Genomic DNA, 14,709 nt, shown 5'->3' with positions numbered 1-14,709 from the left:
GTGTGACAGTTACCACCAGGCAGTGTTTATAATACTACTACATCAATGAGTCAGCTGAAAAATAAATTAGGCTCCTGCTGCTACCCTAGTTTCTTTAACTTAAAATGTGCAGCTCCTGCTCCTTAACTCGCTGCTCTGACCGCAGCGGGTTGGAGGTGAGCGATTTCCGATTGTAACTTTAGCTGCGGCTGATTTTCACCGTTGTTAATGCAGGGCAAGCCAGACTGAAAGCTGCTGACACGCACCGCCGACCGCCTGCGGTAAAGATGGTTCATGGTTCCAATGTGGCATCAAATCCCACCTGCACCAGTCAGCCAAATACAGGACCAGGGAGGCTGGCTCACAAGTCGGGGTCACCGAGGCAGCGCCGGGGGGCCAGTCGCAGTGAGAGTGCTCACTAGTTGCAGCATGACTGATTGCACATCGGTGGCGGTAATATATCATGCAAATGGGACCAAGCCTACCGTGCCGCAACCAGTGACGATCATGAATAATTATTAAGTAAGTGCCTTAGAGAGCAGGTAATCTATTAACTAAACTGTAATTATCAATTACATCTTTGTAAATACTTCTCCACAGCTGCCGTGTATAGATTGTTGTGACAGTTTTGAGCGGTTAGTGTTGCATTGGGTACTGTATTTCCGATTCTTATTTCCAACATCAGCCTGTTCCTCAGCCCGTGCCCTCACTAAGTGTTGCTGTCGACACACCTGGCAATTCTAGAACTCTGCACTGAGTCCAGAGACAGGCCGAGCTCCTGGTGTTTAGGGCAGACGCTTCTTATATTGGCCACCGTGACCAGTTTTGAATTCAGAGCTCCTCATAAGCGTTGTGACTGGGGGCAGATTAACTTCACCACTGGCTGAGCCAGTGAGTGTACAGACATACACACTGTTCTCAAGGACATTGGCATCTGCATTATTATTTTTTTCCCCCACCTAGGTGCACCAGTGTCGTGTTGTGACTTTACTAGAGATAGAAGTATTTATTATAAAATTAACTCTACCACAGTGATTTCGCACGGAGGAGAGCTTAAATGTCCCTGTTGAGAGCACTTGACTGTACCAATGACGCACTGCATATTCCCCCAAAAAACTACGATCAGTTTACATGGGCACTAGGTTAGTGCCCTTTCATTTCTGGTATTTGGAGCTGTTTTAAGATTTTCTTAGAGTTTCTTGTTGCTCAAATGGGTGTAATTTCTTATGTTTATAAATTTCCCTTGTCATTACTGCTTGATTTTGCTCCGCGAGAAAAGTGTCACTGATAGTGGTTGAAATGTCACTCATGATTACACTGAAATTATAAAAATGTCACACCTAGCAATCAGAAACCTTGGCAGCTATAGTTGTTGGTACTAGGAAAAGGAGACCACACTCCCCAGCATTCCCTGCCCAGCCCACAACTCTGCATTCAGACACCAGAGTGCCTTAAACTCACCAGAGGCGTCCGCAGCATGGGATCCTCATTGTTGTGCTGTTCTGCTGACTGGGATTTCTGTTGTTGTTGCTGGGGAAAGGAGACCACACTGCCCAGCATTCCCCACATGGGCCACAACGCTGCATTCAGGCACCAGAGCACCTTAAATTCATCAGAGGCGTCTCGCAGTGTGGGACCCTCGTTGTGCTGTTCTGCTGCCTGGGATTTCTGTTGTTGCTGCTGAGGAAAGGCGGCCACACTCCTCAGAATTCCCTGCATGGGCTGTGGTGCTGCATTCAGGTGCCGGAGCTCCTTAAATTCACCAGAGCCATCCCGGAGTATAGGTCATGCTCGGGCATGCCCGAGCCAAGACTAGAGTGCCTGTTTGCACCCGTCAACATCCAAAAAAGGCAGGGCGGTGCCACCCTCACAGATTTATAATCCTGAATACAGTGGAGAAGAAGGAGACTGTTTTGCTGTAATTTACCTCCCATGACAAGGTACTTTTTTTTGCCCTACCCCTTTTGACTGTCAAACAATTACTTTAATTGGATACCTCCTTTTCCCCAAAGAGTGTCTTGGTTCCAGTCTGCTTAGGGGATAAATGGTACTTAAAGGTGCTACCAGCATGGGAAAGAAGAAAGGACTTTCTATTAAAATCCCGCCCCACCTGCCTCCCCTCTTGTTTCCCCTATAGAAGTTTTTCTTCACCGGACGGTGGAGCTTGTATCCAAGGAAATAAAGCTGGTTGAAAGGAGGCTTTCTCTGGACAGAATAGTCCCTGTTCACTCTCCCAAGGGTTACAGACCTGTAATGGATTGGAGGAGTTGCCTCACACCTTATATGAATAAGGTGGACAGGGGGAAGAGCTGGGGGAAGATGTTAATGACAAAGGTCATTCGATAGTCTTCACAACTCCAATTATTAGCCCAAGGCACAAGCAGAAACTAAAAGCTTGTGTCCATGCCCAGCCTTATGATGAGGCTAAGCTGGTTGGTCGACCCATTACTAATCCAACTGGTGAGCAGGTGGGCTCTTTTTCTAGGAATGTTTACCTCAGGGATCCAGTGACAATGGTAAGTACCAACTTGGATCCAAATTTGGTGAGGCTCTCCAATATTGAATACATGGTCTCATAGATATTATCCTTGTTAAAAAAGGGGATTAAGCCAAGTGGGGACTGCCAGGAGCAGGGTATCTCATGTGAGCACCGAAGGCTGATTGATTCCATCTTCTCTGGGAGGGACCTTATTTCAAATCATGTCAATGCTGATGCAGGCCTTATCCCTGTTATATGAAGGCTAGGATATGTAATAGAAATGCAGGGAGCAGTTGCTCTCTCTGTCCCTTGGGTGATGAAGGAGGTACCCTGCTCCCTGTGTCTCCCCCTAACTCTGGGGTAGTGCTTAATTTGCCTACTGAAGCGACTCCCCTTGTCATTGTTTTGGGGAATGTCTCCTCCTAGTCCAATTCTACTGTTGAGTTATTTCAGGAACTTAACCCCTTGGCTGCCAGGCCTTTTCCCCCTCCTGTGCTACACCTTTTTTTGGCTATTTGGGGTAGTGCGTGCTGAGGCCCCTGTAACTTTTTGACCACATAAGGTATCCACGCCAAATTTGTGTCCTTTTCTTCCAACATCATGGGGATTCTAAAGGTACTCAGGGTTTGTGGATTGCCCTAGAGGGGGTCACAGAAATGAGCCAAAATACAGCAAAATGTTGTTTTTTTGATGAAAAATGTGAAATATGGGCTACAAATGAAAGCGTCTGGGTTTTTCCCTGCAACTGTTATCAAAAAAGGGTTTGTGGGGCTGAAATCACCATTTTCCCAGCTTTTAGGAAATGACAGTCATTTGTCAGTAAACCAACTTTTTTTACACAGTTGTGGCATTTTTCTGGGACATAGCCTATTTTTGCTATTTTTAGTGCTTTCAACCTCCTTCCAGTTAGTGGTAAAAATGAGTATGAAAGCAATAATGGATCCTGGAAAGCTATACATTTTAGAAAATTAGACAAAATTCTAAATTCAAAAAGGGGTCATTTTTGTAGATCCATCAAGTTTTCTTTATAGAAATTAACAGTTACTATCCACTCTACACCCTGCATCACTGCTAAAGGCAGGCAACACCGGCTGCATCATGTTTGGATCAACCCAGAGTCCAGCACTTCCAGTAGGAAGCCTAGCAGCCTCAGGCTGCAATCCAGATGCCTCTTGCACCATCAGCACAGCAGTTTCCTCCTCTAAAACAGGCACTTCATCTGCACTGAGAGTTGCTTCATCCACACCAGGAGTACCTTCATCTGCACTGAGAGAACCTTCAACATCTGATGATTCCATGTGGAGAGAAAACTCACTGCCAGAATCTTCCCCTGCCTCCTCTCCCTCAGATGCACTGTCAGTCTCATAATCATGCTCAGAGGAAGATTCAAGAAGCATACCAACCACCTGCTGAGCAGTCATTCTACGGCTAGCCATAATGCTTACTAATAAAGGTAACTTGTCAAACACTTTGAAAAATAAGTAATAAACAAAAAGTACCTTTATCAAAAACAAATATATACTCAAAAACGATACCACTCACTTGCCAGAGGCAGCTAAACTCACCACAACCTATTCTGCACAGACACAGTATGGATCAACAATATCCCCCTAAAAAAGAAAGAGAAAAGAAATACACATAAGACCATGCAAAACACATTGCAAAGAATTTCTTGCTCAAAACACTAACTAAATATGCTGCCATTATGACACCACTTACAAAAAATGCATTCATACATTACAATGTTAGTCACTTGGAGTAAATACAACAAAAATGTTTTTCTTACCAAAAAAATGCAACTACGCAAAACTGCAGAACAACCACTGTCAAAACCGCAGACAAGAAGCAAAAGCTTTACACTAGAATAAAAAGGAGAAAAAACATTACAATCACATATGCAAATAATGCACTAGACCACACACATTCCACCAGCCAAGCTATGGGGTAGGTGGGCCTAAGAGTATAAATTAAATATTCACCCCGTAAAATGGCAGCAACCCTTGCCCTTGAGGCCACTCCCCAGCACAAAAATGTAAAAAAACCCTGGTGTCTACTGGCTTCTGTTCCCCTTGTGGGCAGATGGGCCTAAACACATACTGCTATTCTGCCACCCAAAGAGAGCAGAAATGGCCACAATCATCCTCCCACAAAGGGGAGCGACCCTTGTCCAAGGGGCCGCTCCCAAACATAAAAAAACCCTGGTGGCCTAGTGGCACTACAAATTAATGTATGCTCCCCGATGGGGAGCGACCCTTGCCCAAGGGCCCACTCCCCGCAAACAAATCCCTGGTGGTCTAGTGGGCCTAATTTTTTTTTTTTTTAAACATGGTGATCTGGCACCCTGGGGGCCAGAGCCAGACACAAATATTGAGCCCAAAGGAGAACGACCCTTGCCCAAGGGGTCACTCTCCACCCTGGAGGCCTAGTGGGCCCTAGATTAAAAAATGGCAAAATCTGCCCTGGGGGGCAGATAAATCCCAAAAAAATGATTCCCATTAGTGGGGGGCGACCCTTGCCCAAGGGGCCGCTCCCCCAAACAAAACAAACATGACCCCTAAGGGGAGTGACCCTTGCCTAAGGGGCCGCTCCCCCAAACATCGAAATTCACTTTCAATTAAAAAAAAAAAAATCTCTGGCTCTAGTGGGCATTCCTGCTGCACAATCGCGCGATCGCACAGCAGGAATGCACAAAAGAGGCATTGAGGGAAAGGAAGTGAAATCCCCCCCTCCCCAGCCCCAAATGTACCTGTTTCTTCTCCGACACACGGCTCGCACGCTGACGTCATTGATGACGTGGAGGGGGGGCAGGGGGAGGCAGGGGAAGGTCTTTCCCTGTCTTCCCCAGTAAAAATACCCGGATCAACCACCCACGGGGGGACCGCCAGCGCTTCCCCCATGGGTGGGTGTCATGACGGCTGGACTCGTCATGGGCACAGGGCCACTGTGCTCCATGACGAGTCCAGCTCGTCATAGGCACAGAAGGGGTTAAGAATAAGGTGGTGAATCAGTTTAGTTCCCATTTGTCTTGTTGGAGGTTAGCTGACTCCATCATCATGACCTGCAGAGTAAGCTGGACAGGTAAAAATAGGAAACCATGGGCGGGTGATTGCGTGGTGGTTAATTTGAATAAACTTTGGCAAGTGGGTGAGCTCCTTGCAGCTGCCCCCGACCTACATCAGACACCTCAGAGATAGTTGTTCTCCCTCGGGGTTTGTTGTACAGACTGGGTAGATCAGCTAACTCATCTGATATTCAATGCCTTTTTAGGGGGTCTCGCCAAGCTAATGAATGCCCTGTTTTCAGACTGTCCCCCTTCTATCTACCTCTAACAGATTTTTACCCTTGAATGGTTTGGGGTCCTGTAATTGACTGGATCCATGTGACTCTTCTCAGTCCTGGGCAGCCCCCCGGTACCTGCCCCTGTGATATCCCTTTCTCCGCCATTTAAAGGCTAAACTCTTTTGTCACAGAATATTGCGGGTCTCTACTCTAAGTTTTCTGATCCTAGTTGGGTGTAATTTATTAAATCTTTCCATATAATTTGTCTTCAAGAAACATGGGAAATTAAAAATAGTTTTTTCTTGAGGCTTATACCACTTATTTTGAATTCATGTTATCTTCGATGGCGGACAGGGCGAAGGCGGGCTTTATTACGTTATTACAGTGGAACTGAGTGGTTACATTTGTGACCTCCTCTGGTAGGCGTCCACTATGCATGGTGTTTTCCACATGGAAAGTATTTTGAGCTCAATGCCAGTTGAGGGTGATTGTATATATTCTCACAACGACAACCCCTTATCTGCCCACGTGGACCAGTTTTACTAATACTTATATGTTTTGATAAATAATACAGAAAATAACCACAGAAACCACTGTCAGCATTTTTTGACCAATTTATTTCACCTGCTTTTGGATTAAAGAACCCCAAAGTGTGTAGGTACCACTTGGAATTTATGAAAAAATGCATTGAATGAGAGCTTCCCTAAATGGAGTGCCACGGTGGACGCTGTTTGCATATAAGTTAAGGGTGATGGGCAAGATCTAATTGTGATTGCTTGTGATTTTAATTGTTGTTTATGTGACTCCCCTCCTGATTTTGACGTCTTAAATCATAGCTCTCTGCTGAAGGAAGAGTTACACCTTGTACACTCACACAAAGGTCAGGCGCTCAATGAGTTCCTATTCTCTCATAATTTGGTTTTCACCATGGAGAAATTGGTGAATTATCTGAACCCTGCAATTTGTTCCACTTTTAAAGGGAGGGATTGGAAGTTGTTAATTTACTTTATAATTGTTTTAGTCCCTTTATACTTGCTGATCTCCCATTTTAACATTATGTTTAGTACCTTTGGTGATCATAATCCTTTATCTCTAACTTTGGAGGTTGCCAACATCCCTCAATCACAGCATAGGGGGACCTAACGAGGGTCTCAATTGGAGAAGGCTAGGATGGTCCCAGATGAACCCACAGTGCTTCTAAGCTTCCCTTTTGCAAATTGTTCTTAAAAGATCGAAATTTGTCTAGACAGTGATGCAGGGGCTGTGGTGGTATTGAAAGCTTTCCAAGGTAGTACCAAAGAGGTTCTTAAGCAAAAGACGGTAACAGCCTGTAGCAGACTAGTAGCGTGAAACCCTAAATGGTTTGACAAGGACTGTTCGAGATCCCTGCATCAGCTGAAGGCTGCTCTGAAGCAGTTACCAAGGGATGAGCAATAAGTGAAAGACTGTAGGCAGGCCTATAAAGAGGCTCAAATTGCCTGCAAACATAATTTACTGGAGCTAGCCTGAATGGAGCTCGGCAGTTCGGGCTGGACTGTTCCCATGAGGCACAGGGTCAGACTGATTTGCATATGGCCATGTCTAAACAGGGGTGGCAGAGTGGGCTAAAGAACGGTGATGGATTCAACCCAGATCTTTTGACTGGGTGTGAGTGTTTGATTGGTTCAGATGCTCCGTTCATCACCACCCCCTTTTGTAACGCTTTGTCGCCATAAGTTGGCAGGGTATGCTCAGACGTTGAGTCCCTTGCTCACTTTGCCACTGGATTCAAGCAAGCCTGGCTGAAGACGGCTGGATTGCCAGAAACTGGTCCTAGGAAGCTTGATTCTGGTCCAGGGACGGCATGGCTTGGCAGTTCGGGCTGGACTGTTCCCATAAGGAACAGGGTCAGACTGATTTGCGTATGGCCATGTTAGAACTGGGGTGGCAGAGTGGGCTAAAGAACGGTGATGGATTCAACCCAGATCTGTTTACTGGGTGTGAGTGTTTGATTGGTTCAGATGCTCCGTCCATCATCACCCCCTTTTGTACCGCTGAATGGAGCTCCGTCAAGATTGTGATAAGGGGATAGCTCTCTCTTCTTGAAGTTGGTCAATAAGCATTGCTATACGGAGGGCTCAGGCCCGCTCCTATGTTATCACACTTTGGAACAACAGAGGGTTGATTATTTTGAAGCAGTTTATAACCAGTGGGACTGCAGGGGGATACAACATTCGTGCTAGAGTAGTCACAGCCTGTAGTCCAGTGGCTTTTACTTTCAATTAAATTACACAAGGTATTTTGGCCCTGTCAAGCATTAATACGCCCAAGGACCTGATGTTATTCTGCCAGATCTCTTTAAAGCCTATATAGAGGCTCCACCTTTGACCAAGATCCAGAACGCGACTGCCTGGGAGCGGGTGTTGCCTTCCTTGTCTACACCCATGAATGTTTCTATTTTTAAGAAGGGCAGGGAGGTCTATCTCCGACCAATGTTTGAATCTCCATTTAATTATTATTAAATATACAGTTGCCCGGTCTGAATCCTTACACTTAGAATTTATGGACCTGACACCCACATTTGACAGGGTGAACTGAACAGAACTCTGGGCTTTGCTCAGTGAGATGGGGGTGTAGCCTAATATTCTGGCCCGTTTAGCCAATCATCTCTCAAATACCTCTGCCTCGGTGTGTTTTTCTCAGAGCGCCGCCTGTAATCGCTCATTCCCTGATAGCTACGACATTCGTCAAGGGTGCATTCTTTTCCCTTTTTTGTGTACCCTTTATGTGAATGGGCTCTAGTCTGCTCTATTCTCTGTTTCGAAGGACTGCCCAAGGCTGTTGATATATCTCTACCTGTTTTATTATTCTCAGATTATGCAATCCTTATTGCTCGGACCGCACATGGGTTGGATCTACTCTTGGCCAGATATGTGTCCTTTATGGGGAACCTTGATTTGCTGGTCAACTTCTCGAAGTGGTATGTGATGGTAGTGGTCCAGAAATCAACAAGTAGCAAGACCTTTAAGGTTGCCAATTCTACTTTGGGTAAAGTCACGGAGTACCCTTACCTGGATGTTTTATTTATTTGTTAAAAACTGTTGGAAACCATTGGTTGAAGCACCAAGATCTGAGTTTGTTAAAACCTCAGGGGCAGTTTCTAGTTTTGCACATAGGTTAGGCTCCAGGGTGTCAAGGGACTTTTTAAAAATGTATCAGGGCAAATGTATTAAGATTTGGAGTAGGTTTGAACTGAAGTTACATTGGGTGATCTTTGCTGAGTGTTTGGCTCTTAACCGGGCCCATAATTTGCACTGGATAGCCTATGTTAAGGCTGCTCTTGCTCTCATAGGTAGGCCCGATTTTTATGAGGACCCCGCTTCTCTCTTCACGTGTGAGCTGCTGGGGTGTGTTAAAAGGCTGTTTTGGAATGCTCCCGTGTGGAGAGAGAGTGTCTAGAGCTCCAGAAACAATCAGTTTGGGGTCATATGTCCAGACTGAATTCATGTTCCCCTTTTGATCCTTGTCCCCCGCTGCTACTAAAGGCTATAAAAGATGAAGTTAATTCATTGATTAACTCCATACTCAATTCCTCACTCCAAAAAGGAGATATCCCAACATGTTGGAAGGTCGCAGCTGTCAGACCTCTCCAGAAAAAAGCCATTCAAGACCCTACAGTACTATCAAATTTGCGGCCTATTTCGCTGCTTCCAGCGGTATGCAAACTTGCAGAGACCTGTATTAATAAACAGCTTACAGCATACCTGGAGGGTAATAATCTTCTCCATCCAAATCAGGCTGGCTTCAGGTCCCAGCATTCGACTGAATCTGCCCTCTTATTCTCTACTGAAACAATTAGAGCTGCTTTGGATCAGGGCAAAAGAGCAGTCCTGATCCTGCTAGATTTATCTGCAGCCTTCGACACGGTGTCCCACAATATCTTGATACATCGCCTTAGGAGTGTGGGCATAGCGGGCACCGTGTTGAAATGGTTTAACAACTTCTTGAGACAAAGAAAGCAGATTACTATGCTGGGGCAGTACTGTTCAAAAGAAAGGGAAGTCCAGTCTGGGGTACCTCAGGGCTCTAGTCTGAGCCCCATTTTATTTAATCTTTATGTGGTCCCACTGATGGAGCTCATCTCTTCCTTTGCCATCAGCTCTATAACATATGCCGATGACACCCAACTTGTCCTAATCTTGGATGAGGACGCTGCAATTGCCGATTGTTCTCTGAGAAACTGTTTGAAGCCCACTTTTGAGTGGATGAACATGAATCACCTGAGATGTAACACCGCAAAGACCGAAATTTTACCCTTTAGTAAAAATAACTTGTTCTCCCCCCAAACCTGTTGGCCGATAGAGGCTGAGGCGCCGCCTAGCACCATCTCGGCGGCTCGAAATCTAGGAATCAAATTTGATGAGACATTAACCTTCAAACAACAGGCTAGTGAAGTAGCAGGATCGTGCTTTAATGTAATAAAGGGCCTCAAATTTTTTTTTACCTTTCTTCCCCTGTCAGCCAGACGTACGGTAGCAGTGGCATTAATTATATCCAGGTTGGATTATTGTAACAGTTTATATGCAGGGGCAAATAAAGCAGCTCTACATAAACTACAAATGGTCCAACATGCTGCAGCAAGATTAGTGCTGAAAATGCCTAGAAAAACCTCAGCCTCTGCAGCACTCGATATGCTACATTGGCTCCCCATCCAAAAGCGGATCCTATTTAAGGTCCTAATGATAACTTTTAGGACCTTTCATAAACAAGGGCCACAATATCTGTCTAAAAATGTCATCCGCTATTACCCCAGCCGAGAACTAAGATCGGCAACAGCCAATCTGATGGTTGTTCCAAAATTCCGGCTTGCTACGAGAGGAGGAAAATCTCTAGGGGTTAGAGGAGCTAAAGCCTGGAATAAACTCCCGCACCAAATTCGGGAAATCACTTGCGAAAGTAAATTTAGGAAATTTCTCAAAACCTGGATTTATAGCTTGGCTGACACAACCTGCAAAACCTTGGTTTAGGAGCTAACGCCAATATGAGTATTACATCTTTCATCATCTGGAATACACAAGTCAAAAGCGCCAAGATGCTCTTCGGAGTGATAGCGCGCTATAAAAGTTCCCTATCACATCACATCACATATGTAGTTAAAAAACATGCAGGGGAGGGAGCTGTATCTCGCCACGGTCTGCTCACAACATGATAGGTTTTTATTTGCCAGGTTTTGATTTAACCCATTGCATTACCTTTTGGCATCTCTATGTAGTTTGGAACGGCCTGAGGTAAGGTCACTTTGCAGCTGCGACAACAAGTGCCCACAGGCCACATTGCATTTCATAATGTTTTGCTAATTTTTTTAGCTGGCTGAGAAAGCGGTTTTTAATTGATCTGCTGACATTTCTGAATTTTAATCAAGTCAGGCCAGCCCTGATGTATCTCCAGATGCCTCTCAATTACCATCTTATTTTCACTGTTTTATCATTTTTGGGAGCTGCCTTGGTGTCCAGGAGAACAAGACCCAATTAACTAATGTAGAGTTTACTGTTTTATTGATTATTACTATAGCTCGTTATTTATTAGCTTTGAATTTAATATAGAGTATTTTGTTTGTATTTTTTACGGTGATTTTATAATCGGAGTAAGGATTTATGAAAGAAAATATGCACTTTTGGCTAGACCACAAGGTGGACTTGCTTTATTTCTAGAAAGACTCTTTTCATAGAATGTCCACTCTGGTTATCTTATTTAAATCAAGTTTTAACCAATGTATTAATATTTTAAGAGGTATTTCTCATATTTCAGTTTTATGCGTTTTTGCAAATTTTTAATGATGTGATTATATTCAAGTAATTTCAGTGTTGTGCCTTTATGGCCAAAATAAAGTCTTTGATTGATTGATTAGCAGAGTAATTATGTCACAACAATGATTTGGGATTTTGTTAAAAAGAAAGACAACACTTGTGCAATATGTTTCGGGACAACTAGGGAATATTGTAGTAATTGTAGAAAAAAGGTCTTTTGAGATCCATTCATGTCTCAGCCTCCATAACAGTCTGCCCTTATGCTGTCTACAACCCATCTGTATCAAAAACGCACTTCCTATGAGAAATATCAGACCTTATCACCTCTGCCTCCATCCAATCGTTCTACTCCACATTCCTCATAGACTACAACCTCCATGGCAAATCCAGCACAAAATGCACACTCTCAAGAGAAGCAAAACAACTCATCAATAACAAAACTCAATCAAGAACAAACGATCTGCATCTCATCATATCAGCACCCCCTAGTATCCATTGTCATACCACTGCAGTCCTAGTGTAGACCTACCACTTTGCCATCCCTGTCACAATCCCACATATTAAACCTCAGAATCAAGGACAATCAAAGAAAGGAATATAATCTTCTGGTCCATCTGTAAAAATCCAGAAAGCACTACACAGCCAGCCAGAACATGTACGTCCTACTACAGATTAATATACTCTTCATGACATCTACAAAACATTGAGCGATATGCTCCATTGAAGGCGTGATCCACCAAGTGAAAGCCATGCGCAACCTAGTACACTCAAGAACGTAATGAAAATAAATATTCTATATTGTTAGACTTATCAGCTTTAGGGTGGTCTTCCCCCAGTATTTTTTGCTTAACCTCTCCTGTTTGTTGAATCTTATATTTTTAAATTTAGAATTCTGTGCATTTACCACTGCTAACTAGGGCTATAGTTCTCGTGTTCACTCCTTGAAACATTGGCCCACACCTGAAAAGAATTGGATATGTTTCTTGTCCTGGAGAGGAAAGATTACTATGGGTTACAAAGATAGAAGTCCATGGGCTCACATTGCTGTCTGCTACTCCAGCGGTTTTCTGTATGATGCCTTTAGGATTGTTCTTGATAGTATATCAGCATAAGGTATGGTTGGAAAACATTATCGCAGGTAATGGAAGCACCCTACAATTTATTTTACACTTGTCAAGTCCTGAGGATGGCTCCTGGAATTGACCAAAGCGGGACCGAAACGTTAACATGCATGAAGCCTTGAATAGGTTCATGGTGGGCTTCTTAAGAGCATGCTACACACTGACCACAGCTTTTAGGGTACACATATGCATCTTCTAATCATACTTTCTTAAGGGGTCAAGTACATACACCAAAAGCAACGTGATTCTATATTTTTGACTGCAAATACTTATTACTTCTAACCTCTTACCATTTTCTGATAGGTGACATAAGCTGTGAATGACCTCAACATTGTTTCACTAAATTTAAATAGAATGATCCACTTCCTTCAAATGAAGAACATCTTAACATATCTTCATACTTTACACCCAGATTTAACATTGATACAAGAGACACAGTATCAGACAATGAGAGACAGAAAATTACACAGCAATGGGGTGGTAGTAGACAACCATGCCACAAAAAGGCTTCTGGAGACGCAGCGATACAGTCTCATGTAAAGCCATTCCATAAAGGTGGTGTGGGCACCCTCATAGAAAAGATTTACCTGTTAGAGTATTCAGAATGTGGACTTATTCAGCGGGCCATTATACTATTCTCAAAATGATTTTGTAGGCACACAGACATTGCTTATAGAATTCAAATAAGGGCCCATGACAAGCAAGAAGGACACTATGAAAGATATCACTCGAATCCAGCTAGATTACTCCATATGAAAATTCAGCTTGGAGTAGACCTGAATATAACCCATGACCCACACTCAGTCACATTACAACTCCTTCAGACACAGAACACAAAAGATAGTGGACTCTACCAAGATCTCCAAAAAGATGTTTCCCTTCAAGACCCTTGAAGATTTGAGGATCATGCAGGCAGACCACACTCATTCATGTCATAAGCTCAAGGGACCAGCTTTTCCTTTGATTACTTCTTCACCTCAAACTCTTTACTTGGTAAGATGGTTGGTCCATAAAAGCGAACATGCTGTCAGGGAACAGGCCTATTCAAATCAAAATAGATCGAGGACCAACTAAACCTCTGACAGTGCAAGAGTCACTTTATACGTCCTATTACTAGCAAGTCACAGAAAAGAGAAGGCATGCATCCATGCTGTGTGCATTCTTAGAGGAAAATGAGTTCACGCTAATGCCCGCACAGATAGTCTAGACAGAGAGAGAGGCACGTGTGAAGAGGGACCTAATGAGCGATTTAGCCTGTTGCAAAAAGGTATCACAGGAAATCATCGCCCGTCTGGAATTACAAGTCAGGTGGCACACATGCAAGTTGCACTCTTTTGTAAGTGGGTGTCTGTCCCTCGAAAACCCCATTCTTAGTACTCACAAACCCCTCCTTACTCCTCTTTAAATCCTTGCCATTTGGTAGAAAGCACTTCTCAGATTTGCTATTTACAAACCCCTTTTCTAAAGTTAATCTAGCCAAAAAGGGCCCATAGAAGTAGTAAATGTACTTAATTTCAAACCTGGAATACCACACATAGCCAAGCACTGGCACTGCAACACCCTCCCATAGAAAATAAGGGAGGCAGGGACTTAAATAGGAAATAATGTTAAAATAAAATAAAATAATTTCAACTTTTTAAAATATGTATGTAAATATAAATTAATGTTAGAAAATAATATTTAAATAAAAAATACATATTACTTTTTATAAAATATTGTAATAACATTTTTTATGTAAATGTAAATGCAACTTTCATTTAAAAAAATGAATTTAAATTAATTCCATGCATAGCTTTTTGTAATATTTAATATTTAAAAAATAAATATACATTTCATTTTGAATTTGGATTTTTTTAAACAAAATATTCCAAAAGTAATTTCAATTTGAAGTAAATATGATATATTATTTTTTTTTATTTAGTTAAGAGTGCTGTCATTTGTTTTCTATTTTGCCCTACATTTAAAAGAAATATATAAATTATCATATTATTATTTAACAAAGAAATACAGTTTATTTTAAGGTTAACAAATTTTTTAATTTACTCTATACTTACGACAGCGAGAT

The sequence above is a fragment of the Lissotriton helveticus genome, chromosome 1_1, assembly GCF_964261635.1.
Source record: "Lissotriton helveticus chromosome 1_1, aLisHel1.1, whole genome shotgun sequence".
In the NCBI taxonomy this organism is placed as follows: Eukaryota; Metazoa; Chordata; class Amphibia; order Caudata; family Salamandridae; genus Lissotriton; species Lissotriton helveticus.
This window is presented reverse-complemented; position numbering follows the sequence as displayed.